A 13023-nucleotide genomic window follows, 5' to 3' on the forward strand; every position below is an offset into this window, starting at 1 on the left:
ATTGGCGTTAATTTCAGCAGCCCCCTCATGCTATCAAATCAGGCACTCGTGATAGGAATCACACTGCCCAGTATTCAACCAAACTGACGCCCTAAATTTGATAGAATCAAATGGCCTATAAAGCTAATGTGATGTCAAAGTTGGAGGTTTCTTCATGCCAAATACTGATGCAAATACCTTCAATCCTCTTCGAGGAAATTGGACCTAGAAATAACAATAATGGCAAGGCATTGACAAGCCCCAATTTGTAGATATACCTTGCATTCAAATAACATAATTTAATCAAAAAATTCTTAGAAATATTAATTTCTACTTAGAATTAATCATCTGTCATTAGATGTTTCTAGATTATTAAGTTTAGGTTTAGGTTGTGTCTGCTCTAGTATTTTTCAGAAATATGTAGATATTTTGTCTTGTCGACTAATGCTGGATTTCTCTAGAATATTGTATGCTGGCCTATAAAAAGTGATGAGATAATGGGTGTTGCACACATTGCATAATATTGTTATATTTTATTATTTTATTTTATTATGTAATGTTGTGCCTAGATGGACGTGCAACATGTAAAGATTCTCACGGAATATTCTTGATGAGTTGTATTGTAACATTGTGATAATATTTCATGTAATTCTTTAATATTGGGGAAAAGAATTAAATGCCCAATATTAAATGTAGGGTCAGTGGGTTAGGTAGCACATGGTTTTTTAGCACATGGTTTATGTAATACCACTTAGTGGTTTTGTGGGACTTGCTACTATATAAGAAGCCACAAGGGTAGTTGTTGTATAGAGTGACAAGGAGAAAAAAAAAGGCAAGAGTCGAGCAGGACAAGGCTTGACAGGTTAGCCAAGGGAGCATTTGTGAAAGTTGAAAGCATGGCATGGGATGTGTGGATTCATGCTTGTTCACATAGTTTGCTCGGTTGTGGCTATGGCCATGAAGGCTTCCATGGTTGTATGGCAACGGTATTTTTGCTAAATAATACATGGTGATGGATGCTTTTGGAGGCTGGGTTTTTCCCTCAATGAGGGTTTCCCAGGGTATATCTTGTGTCACAATTTTATGGGTATGTTGTCTATTCTCTTGCATGTGGATTTTAATTCCGTGTTTATTTCAAATCTATTACAGGTTATGAGGAAACAGTTATATTCTTTATTGCCAAGTTTCCTTACAAAAAGGCACTATCTATTCATTTAAAATCACAATGAATGGAATACAATTTATTTTTTGTTGTACCACAGCACATTGTCTTTTGTATTTTTTTATTTTTCTTGTGCCTCTGCCCATCCGTCAGATTGGTATCAAAGCAAGGTTAAGAAAAAGAGTTTGAAGGATTGCAACAGAGAAAAGGGATAGAAAGTTATTATGAGATCTGTAAGTTTCTTATTGCCCTATTTAGGGTTTGTTATATCTATGAATTTTGTTTGTAAGTTTCTATCGGGCATGGCTTCAAGGAGTTTTCAGACTTCAATCCCAATATTTTCTGGAAAGAATTATGATGATTGGGCTTTTACAATGAAGCTTATATTTGATTCCTGTCAGTTATTAGATATAATCTTAAATGGTTACGCTGAACTTGTAGATGAATCTACTTTACATGATAATCAAAATAAAAAGCTTGATGAAAATAGGCAAAAGAGTAAAAAAGCTTTGCAGATTATTGGACAAGCTCTGGATGACTCAGTTCTTGGAAAAATTAAGCCCGTTGTTACAACCAAGCAAGCTTGGGACGTTCTTGAGACTGCATATCAAGGTACAAGTAAGGTAAAGATTGTTAAATTGCAAACACTTAGAAAAGAATTTGAGAATTTACAAATGAAGGATTTTGGCTCTGTAGAGAAATCTTCAAATTATGTTATGAATGTGGTTAATCAAGTAAGAATGAATGGTGATGAGCTTATTGATTAAAAAGTTGTAGAGAAGATTTTAAGAATTTTGCCTCCTAAATTTGATAATATTGTGGTTGCAATTGAAGAATCTAAAGATTTAACAACATTATCCATAGATGAGGTGTTTGGATCATTGTATAATCATGAAGACAGGTTGAAAAAGCATAATGGTAATTCACTAGAGAATGCATTCAAAACACAAATGATATTTGATGGGGACAGAGCAAGAGGAAATTTTGGATTGAGAGGAAGAGGAAGAGGCAAATATAATTTTCAAAAGGAAGAAGGAAAGATTACAGATCTAGAAGGAAGGAGAAATCAATACTTCAACTCAAGGGGATGTAGTAACAACCAAACATCTCAAGGCTATGATAAAACAAATGTTCAATGTTATTAGTGCAAGAAGTTTGGACATTTTACAAATGAGGGTAGAAAGAAACAAGATGAAATGAGTAAGCAAAATGCAAATTTTGCTGAGAATAGTTCTAAGATGTTGTTCATTGCTTAAAATGTAGCCCAAGAGAGTTCAAATGAATTTTGGTTTCTAGATAGTGGTTGTAGCAATCATATGATAAGAAACAAAGGTTTTTTTGAAAGCTTGGATAGATCAATCAAATTAGAAGTGAAGTTGGGAAACAATGAGATAGTGGAAGTAAGTGGAAAAGGTACAATCAATGTCATAACAAAACATGGTAAGAAATCTATTTCTAATGTATACTTTGTACCTGGCTTGAAATATAATCTTATAAGTGTGGGGCATCATAGTCAAAAAGGATACAGAGTTATTTTTGAGAAAAATATGTGCACTATATTTGATATGCCTCCTAGTAACTCGGTGATTGCAAGAGTAGAAATGACAAATAACAGAATGTTTCCACTTCGGATGAAGATCAATATGATTGATGAAATTGTAGCAAGTTTCAAGGCAACAAGTCAAGTTCAAACATGGATATGGCACTTGAGGTATGGTCATCTAAATCTCAAAAGATTATCTTTATTGTAAAAAAAAAATGGTAAGAGGCTTACCCCCAATTGAAGCATCATTAAGTCCATGTGAAAGTTGTATTTTGGCCAAACATCATAGAGAGAGCATTCTAAAAGGGATGTCATATAGAGCAAGAAAACCTTTAGAAATTGTGCATTCAAATATATGTGGTCCAATGAAAATGCATCATTTGGGGCGAGCACGTATTTCTTAACATTTATTGATGACTTTGGTAGAAAGACATGGGTTTACTTTCTTTTACAAAAATCTGAAAATTTTGGCAAATTTAAAGATTTCAGGGCTTTTGTTGAGAAACAAAATGGTTTACCTATGAAAGTATTGAGATCTGATAGAGGAGGAGAGTATAAGTCAAATGAGTTTTTAGATTATTGCAGGGATCATGGAATCAAAAAATAATTAGCAAAATGGTATTGTAGAGAGAAAAAATAGGCCAAAAATGGAGATGGCAAGGAGCATGTTAAAAGGTAAGAATCTTCCTAATCAGTATTGGGCTGAGCTAGTTTCTTGTGTTCTTTATATCTTGAATAGCAGTCCAATAAAGATTGTGAAGGGCATGATCCACAACAAGCATGGAGTGGTAAGATTCATAGTGTTTCTCATCTCAAAGTATTTTGTTGTATTACATATGCACATGTTCCAAAAGAAACTAGAAGTAAATTAGATGATAAGAGTAAGAAATGCATTTTTTTTCACTATAATGATCAATCTAAGGCATATAGGTTGTTTAATCCTATCACCAAAAAAGTCATTGTCAGTGGGGATGTTGTATTTAAAGAGGATGAATCTTTGGATGGAAATATAGATACAAATGTATAGGTGCTGCAACAATACCATATGATGAGAAGGATAAAAAGGATCATGAAGATCAAGAGGATCAACCAAGTGACCAAGAAGGAACTCCACCACGAAGTCCACAAGGAGATCACTTAGAAAATGGAGTTGACCATGAAGAATCTTCCAATTTACAAGTAAGTAATGATTCAAACCCTATACTTGCACAATTGAGATCAATAATTACAATCAAGAAAACTAGAAGCTTGAATGAGATTTATGATCAAGGAAGTAAAATGGATTTGCAATCAAATTTTGTTTTATTTTCTTAAGATCCCATATATTTTGAAGATGCAATTAAGGAAGAACATTGGATTAATGCAATGAATGATGAAATAGAATCAATTGAGAGAAATGATACATGGGAATTAGTTGATTTTCCCAAGAACAAAAATTGCATTGGTATAAAATGGGTTTATAAGACTAAGTTTAAAGCTAATGGAGATGTAGACAAATATAAGACAAGATTAGTTGCTAAAGGGTTTTCACAAGAATAAGGGGTCGACTATAATGAGACATTTGCACCTGTAGCAAGACTTGATAGTGCCAGAATAGTATCAGCTATTGTAGCTCAAAACAAATGGATGGTTCACCAAATGGACATCAAATAAGAATTTTTGAATGGCTATTTGGAAGAAGAAATCTATATGCAGCAACCACAAAGATATGAAATAAGAGGACATGAAGACAAAGTTTATAAGTTGAAGAAGGCGCTCTATTGATTGAAGCAAGCTCCAAGAGCTTGGTACAACATAATAGGTTCATAAATGATGGAGAATGGATTCAAGAGAAGCACCAGTTAACCTACATTATATACGAAGATCAATGAACAAGATCAGATTTTCATTGTTTATTTATACATTGATGATTTGATCTTCACAAGCAATTTATCTATTGACATGTTTAAATCACCAATGATAAAGGAATTTCAAATGATAGATCTAGGATTGATGAAATATTTTCTTGGCATTGATGTTACTCAAAATGATAAAGGAATTTTCATTTGCCAAAGTAAATATGGAAAAGATATTTTGAAAAGATTTAGATTGATAAATTGCAGTCCAATTTCTACACCTATGATAGTAGGCACCAAACTAAATAGAGAAGATACTAAGAAAGGTTTTGACTCAACTATATTCAGAAGATTGGTTGGTAGTTTGATGTATCTCACTACTACTAGACTAGATATTATGTATGGATTTTGAGGTATATTGCAGGAACTATGAATCATGGTATTTTGTATTCTACTTCAAATGATTTTCAATTAGTTGGATATACATATAGTGATTTTGCTAGGAATATTGAGGATAGAGGAAGCACATTTGGATATGCATTTCATCTTGGGATATGTATTGTAGTTTGGGCATCAAAGAAGGAACCTGTAGTAACTCTCTCATCAGCTGAAGCAGAGCATATAGCGGGAACAAGAGAAGCATGTCAAGCTGCATGAACGTGAAGAATTTTGAAAGACTTAATGCAAGATCAAGATGGACCTACTATAATCTATTGTGATAACAAGTTGACTATTACACTTTCAAAGAACCATGTGTTTCACAAGAGGACAAAGCACATTGATACAAGGTATCACTTCATTAGAGAGCTAGTTAATAATGGAGAATTTAATCTACAATGTTACAGATTAGAGGAGCACCTTGCAAATATTTTCACCAAGGCTTTAGCACAGGAACAATTTTAGATTTTGAGGGAAGCTTTGGGAATTGTAAATGTTCATGATGTAGATAGTAGAAATTAGTGAGAAATGTTAGAAATATTAATTTCTACTTAGAATTAATTGTCTGTCATTAGATGTTTCTAGATTATTAGGTTTAAGTTTAGGTTGTGTCCGCTGTAGTATTTTCTCAAAATATGTAGACATTTGGTCTTGTCGGCTAATGCTAGATTTCTCTAGAATATTGTACGCTTGCTTATAAAAAGGCACTATGTATTCATTTGAAATCACGATAAATGGAGTACAATATATTTTTTTTTGTGCCGTAACACATTGTGTTTTGTGTTTTTTAATTTTTCATGTGCCTTTGCCCATCCATCAAAAACATCTATGAAAAATTGTACACAATATTAAACATGTTTGATACCTTCTTGCAGTATCAAAACAATGCTTCCCAGGATATAATTGGTAGATATAGCTTGCATTCATATAACATAATTTAATCATAAAAGTCTTATGACAAATTGCACACAATATTAGACATGTTTGATACCTTCTTGTAGTACTAAAACACTGCTTCCCAAGATATAATTGGTAGCCACAAATTCCTAGATCAAATTGCTATAATAGAAATACAATTTAATATAATGATGTGATCAAAAATTGTGGGAAATCAAGAGGAAAGTCAAAGGGGAGGAGGTCTCAATTGAGAGAACAAAAAGACTACTGGTACTGTGGAAAATCAAGGCATAAAAAAAAATATTTTCTCCCTCTTTGTATTATATTTTACTTACTGATGCTGGTGAACCTGAATCTTATGATGAAGTTGTGTAGGTGGATAATAAGATTCAGTAGGAGTCTGCAATGAAAGATGAAATGGACTCTTTGTTGAAGAATAAGACATGGGATTTGTGCATGTTGCCTGCACGTAAAAGAGCTTTACAAAATAAGTGGTTAATAGGTTAAAAGAAGAGGATGGAGGTAAGAAAATATTTAAATCCAGGTTAGTTCTGAAACAATTTGCACAAAAAAAGGGCATTGATTTTGATGAAATATATTCTCCTATTGTTAAGATTACTTATATCCATACTATTCTAAGTATTGTGGCTACTAAAGATTTGCATTCAGAGCAACTTGATGTTAAAACAACCTTCCTTCATGGTGATTTGGTTGAAGAGATATATATGGCTCAGCCATAGGGTTTTGAGGTCAAAGGTAAGGAGAACTTAATGTGCAAATTGAGAAAATGTTTATATGGCTTGAAGCAAACACCTCAACAATGATATCTGAAATTTGACAATTTTATGCATGAGCAAGGATACAATAGGTGTCATTCAGATCCTTATGTTTATTTTAAGAGGTTGGATGATGACAACTACATTATTTTATGTTTATATGTTGATGATATGCTTGTAGCTGGGTCTAACATGGATCATATTAAGGGGCTGAAATGCCAGTTAGCACATGCATTTTCTATGAAGGATTTGGAGGCAACAAAACAAATCCCCAGTACGAAGATTTGCAAAGATAGGAACAACAGGGAATTGACATTGTCTCAAGTTGATTATGTTGAGAAGGTGTTACAACGTTTCTCTATGGAGAATGCTAAAGTTTCCAGCACACCTGTACCTGGTCATTTGAAGTTGACTAAGGAGATGTGTCCTAAGACATAAGAAGAGGAGGATAACATGTCCAAGGTACCCTATGCTTTACTTGTAGGAAGCTTGATGTATGCTATGGTATGTACAAAGCCAAATATTGCACATGCAGTGGGAGTCTTTAACAGGTATATGAGTCATCCAGGAATTGAGCATTGGAATGCAGTCAAATGGATTCTCAGATATTTGAGAGGAACATCTAATAAGTGTTTACACTTTGGGGGCTCTACTACTAATTTACAGGGCTATGTTGACTCAGATCTGGCAAGGGATATTGATACCAGGCGGAGTACTACGGTTATGTCTTTATTGTTGGTGGGGCAGCCATGAGCTAGGTTTTTAGGTTACAGAAGGTTAATGCTTTATCTACTATTAGAGGCAGAGTATGTAACTTTTACAAAGATAGCCAAGGAGATGATATGGCTTTAGTTCTTCTTAGAAGAATTGGGACATCCTCATAAGGATAATTATTTGCTTGTAGATAGTCAGAGTGCCATTCATCTTGCCAAGAATTCAGCTCTGCATTCAAAGACTAAACACATTTAGTTGCAGTACCATTTCATTCGATCAGTTTTGGAGGATGGACAGTTAAAGCTAAACAAGATACATACAATTTACAATCCAGCAGATATGTTTACAAAGGTAGTAACAAGGGAGAAGTCGAACTCCTCTTCAGCTTCGGTTGGTCTTCTAGACTGAACATGAATAAAAAAATAGCAAAGTCCAGAGTGGTTTGATCCAGTGGAAGCCTCATGGAGTAGCAGCATAGCTACAGGATCAATCTCCAAGTGGGAGATTATTTTTTAGAGTGGAGCTTGATCAGTCCCCAAGTGGGAGACTGTTAAATTGTGGTGACTGATCAGAAAAAAAATTTGGGCCCTATTTTATCGGGATTTTGGGCCGACATGTAATTATTAATTATAATCCTAAAGCGGTAAAAATACTTGTATAAAAGAGTTTTGCGTTAGGGATCATTTCATAAGGTGATGCGAAAATTGGTTCTTGCAACAGTATTGAGCTGTAAGGGATCACGGATTATAATTATGTTGTAATCATTGGATCATAAAATATTGGACTTGCTATTTGGTGGACGTAGCCCAAGGTTTGGGTGAACCACATTATATCTTGGTGTCTTGTGTTCTTTTCTATGTGCTCGATTATTTTCTGATATTGGTTATATTCGCATGTAATTGTTATTTCTATCCTTGGTTTATTTCTAACACCATTTAACTCTAATATACTACTCAACTAAAGCTTGTATAATGGAGAGACAACCATTAGATCAATTTATCTATACTGTGTAGGAACAAGTGAGAAGTGTAGGGTTTCCATCGACACTAATTACATTTGGAGATTTAGTAGGTAATTGAAGCCGTCAAAGGATTGTTTACGAACCTTTGTAGTGCTTGAGGATACCTTTTGCTTGTTATCTATTTCTACATTATCTTTTGCTTTACATGTTTAAGGGTTCATGGTAATTTATATTGAACCATTAAGATTACTAAATTTACTAATTTTTACTGACATACATTGAACCATTACAAATACCAAATCTACTAATCTAAAAACTCAACAAAAGACTATTTGCATTGTATAAATTATAAAGATTTTTTTCTAAATAATTTCCCTTTTCATGAAGTGATTCACAGAGAAAGTATTTCACATTAGAAAAACAATATCTATATTAAACCTACCACATATGATAACGTTAACATATAATAATATGTAATAGGTTTGATTAAAAAGAAATAATGTGTTACCTTTGATTTTCGAGATCTGATATATTCTAGCATAATTTTATCCTGCAAAATTACATGATAGATATATACAAGGTGATTTAAAATTGAATAAATTCATAGAGAATACTGTAAATTGAATTAATCTTTTTGAAAAAATAATTTCAAGGAGTAAGATTTAATAAACAATATCAAAATTATATAATTATAAAAATGATAAATGTATTTCAAATTATATAATCAGAAGAAAAAAGATGAAAAATTAAATAAGTTTAAATACTATTACAACTTACCTTTTTTGAGTTTATCTTTCTAGCACCCAAACTCATTTTCTTCTCAATACATTTTAGGTCCTTAAAATCTAACAAATCCAAATCTTGACCATTCATATGTCTGCAATAAAAATAACATTTCTTATTACTAAAATTGATCAATAATATTTAATAAAAAAAACTTTAGTCTAAAAAACAACTATTAAAAAACCATTACAAATTTAAAATCTCTTACCTATACATTTTTTCTAAATGTGTCAATCTTTTCTCCAAATTCTCCACATCCAAACCTAGTACCTATTGAAATATAGAGTTAGTGATAAACTAACAAAAGAAATATAGTGGTTTATATTTAAATATAAAGGCACTTGTTTGCAACTGTACTCGTTTATATAGGTTAGAAAACTGCAGATGATTTAAAGTGAATACTTTAGAACCTTTTAAACGAACTTTTATCATACTATTTTATATGCTATGGTTTTTTATTCAAATGTCATATTGAAAGTCTTAATTTGAGAATTTTAATAGGATGATTAACCTACATGAAATACTTATAAATTTTAAGTAAATTTATATATTGTAAGAGTGGTTGTCTAGTCGTACGCAAAGAGAACCGTTCAAGCCTGAAAGCCTTTAGAAAATCATGTGTAAAGCTCTAAAAATGTTGAGCTCTCTAATAAAACATAAAATAATATGCATCAAAATTTCAAGTTATCAATGAAAAGAGTGTTGAGCATTAAGGACTCCCATATGTCAAAGTCTCAAACCCACAAACAAACCTTAGTAAAGGTCACACCAAGAAAAATGGGCTATTTTACGTTCTGTGGTAACACACCACACATCAAGAAACCTAAGATGCCAAACTTTTTGAGAAGAATTCAAATGGAATCTCTAATTGAGAATGATGATGATAGGAAAATGGGGAACCAACTAATTATTACCTAGCTTATGCTTGTAACTAGAAAGAGTACGCATACAATTTCCAATGTTTTCCCCATGGTTTGACAAAAGTGATTCCCAACTTATGACTAAACTATGGAAAATGTACCTGTATATATTCGCAGGTATAAATGCTCACAGTACATCTCAAAAAAAATATCGTGGGCAGTTTGAATACCATGTTTATGATAACACAGAGTATTAACTCCAGGAAGAATAGAAAGAGGACAAAGCCTTGAACATAAAAAAGAGAGGACCACAAAATATTTTGTTGGTTCACAGAACACCCATCATGAAATCTATTATTGTCTCACTAAATCTGAGGTTTGACAGCTTCCTATGCTTTGTAGAGATTTCAAATGGCTCTATCATCACAAGAAAGGTGGGCCTATGCATCAAAAATCGAGAGGAAATGCAATGGAAAACAAGAAGAATCCAAGCTTTGTTGCTAGTACAAGCATGAATGGCCAATCAGGCACACAAAATCAAAACTTTCTTTGGGGTAGATAAGAGACCAAGGCCTCTAGAGTCATTAGGAAACAACAAAAATCCCAAGCCACTCTATGAAACCACTGAAGATCACAAGAATCCCAAAGAAATTCTCTAAGAAGACACTCAAGCTACAGGTAGAAGGTTTTTGAAGTAGCCCAACAAGAATGTTGAAGTTGATGAAAGATCAACCTCACAGCTCCCAAGAATAACCTGCATGCAAACACCTATCACAGAAAGAAAGACGCAAAAGCTATGGAGGCTGGAATTCCCAGATCCACAATTGAGACATTCTTGATGAGCAAAAAAGAGATTGTAATAATAAAAAGTCAATAAATGTTCCAAATGGATCAATTATTGTAAAGGAAATCAAAACCCTAAAATGTAAAACCTAGGTTATGTGATAATAATTAATAAAAGAATTATTTATTAAATGCCCAAAGTTTAGATTAAGTAATCTACAGATAATAAGTGACTTAATAATGAATTTAATATGATTTAATTAGTAAGAAAATATTTTATTACTCTAACACCCACCCTTAAGATAAATTTAAGAAGCAGTTACAAACCTAGAAACTACTACTCAGTAAACTTGGGTTTTGATAACAAGACCCAATGAGGTATCCAAGGACAACCAAATCTCTTATAAGAGGAGAAACAAAGAAAACCACATGAGAAAAACCCTTCTCCAAAAGGAGATGAAAATAATGTTCCCCAAGATAAGAACAAAAGGATGATCATGAAGAACACCACTGAAGCATGAAGCTACAAACACTACCAAATTGTTGATCTGAAGAACCTCCATTGTGTAGAACATGACCAAATAAAGAAGACTAAGTTTGAAGATCTGATCAATCAAAGATGGAAGGTATCTTTGTGGCCTCCAAAACTAGGAATGAAAAATGTATATATGGTAAATGATCCATCTTACCGAAATGCATAGGTATCTAGCTACTGCAATCGCCTAGTACATAGGATCTAGGTTTGAAAAGGTGCTAGAAGCCTATGATGAAAGGGGTAGGAAAATAAATGAGACAAAAAATTATTGCAAACTTGGAGAAACAAAAAGGAAAGAAGAAAATGGTGGAGAGTCTAGCCAACTCATGATTGCAGTATCCCCTACCTCACCTCCTCCTATTGGACCCATTATTAACATTTCACACACACCCCAATATTAAGAGATCCACACTACAAAGGAATTGAGTGAAGAAAAGGCTAACCTCAAGGTAGCTCATATAGAAATATATTCTAAATCTGAAGATAGAGTTAGATATACAATTTTATTTTTAGTTAACAAACTGAATTGGCCCTTTTTCCATTTATAAATGTGAAAGCTACTTGACATTTTGAGTGTTTTGAATAATAATGAAACTACCTTGAGGAAAATTTTAGATAAATGGATTAGTAGAGAAAATGATATTACTGCCTTATGTCTCACTAGTATTGACAAAGTTGATGACCAGATTGAAAAGACATACGACCAAGCTACTGATCTAATTGATTTTGATCTTAAGAGGGAAGGACTACAAAAAAGCTTTAAAACATGTATCTCGGTAGAAACTTTGACCTTTTCCCCCATATGATAAAAGGTCTTGGTACAATTAAGAGAAAATACGAATGGAGAAATGAACTAAAATAGATTATGAGTGTAAGGATGAATGATGTCATCAACAAGGAGAATGGTATCTGGTTTGCAAGGACTATGGAGGAAGTAGTAAATATTTAGATTTTCTTTCCACTAAGACTTTGAAGAAATAAAGAAGCTGGAAAAAAATGTTATGAATAGATAAAAAGAACTTAATTTCAATTGGCTAGATGATAAAATATTCAATGAGTGGATCACAGAATATTCCTCAACTTCAGGAGTTTTGCAGGTGGCATCCAAGAATGAATTGGTAGACAAAGAGACAACCACTAAAGAGAAAAGGTTGATTAACAAAAGTACATAGGGCATGATTGAAGAAACAGAGGGGGTGGTCCCACAACTAGCACAAAAGGATGAATACAAGTCATCAAAAGTTGTTGAGGAACCTAATAAAGACAAAATAGAAGAAACCCCTACCTGACCACAAAGCACCTAATGAATGAATATAAAACAAAATCAATTCTCATAACAAGATACTCACATAACGACTTCAAAAACTACTTTAGTAACAAGTAAATGATGCCACATATGTTCTTTTAATTTCATGTGCTGTGTGGATGACAATATTTTGTCCTTTTTGTAACCTTTTTGTCAAAAAGACAACTGTCCTTCTCCTTCTATGCTTGAAGCTTGTTGTAACTCATCCTATATAAATAAATTCTAAAGGCTAGAGGAGGGTCTAAGTTTTTGTTTAGATAATGAACACATGCTTTAAAGTTTTGGTACAAAATTGTATATCTACATTTTTGTCTTAAAAAAGCCATGAATGGAACATATGAAGTTACATTGATGAGTCTGTATTGAGTCTTTTCTTATAAATGATGACCACATATTGTATATTTTCAAGAAAATAATACAAGAAGTACTTGCAGTCAAATTATTTGATTCA

General features: G+C 32.9%; 1 pseudogene across 1 annotated transcript in view; it reads right to left on the reverse strand.

Moving 5' to 3' along the window:
* LOC149564732 (MADS-box transcription factor 23-like) overlaps positions 1–13023 on the reverse strand; it is a 233676-nt pseudogene that overhangs the window by 153765 nt on the left and 66888 nt on the right. Inside the window, exons 3-5 of the transcript XR_016361907.1 lie at positions 9297–9358; positions 9083–9182; positions 8814–8855 (exon numbers count right to left, since the gene is read on the reverse strand). The product of XR_016361907.1 is annotated as an MADS-box transcription factor 23-like (transcript). The remainder of the gene's footprint in view (positions 1–8813; positions 8856–9082; positions 9183–9296; positions 9359–13023) is intronic.

Source organism: Cupressus sempervirens, chromosome 3 (assembly GCF_028749045.1).
Source record: "Cupressus sempervirens isolate cs-2001-9-10 chromosome 3, ASM2874904v1, whole genome shotgun sequence".
In the NCBI taxonomy this organism is placed as follows: Eukaryota; Viridiplantae; Streptophyta; class Pinopsida; order Cupressales; family Cupressaceae; genus Cupressus; species Cupressus sempervirens.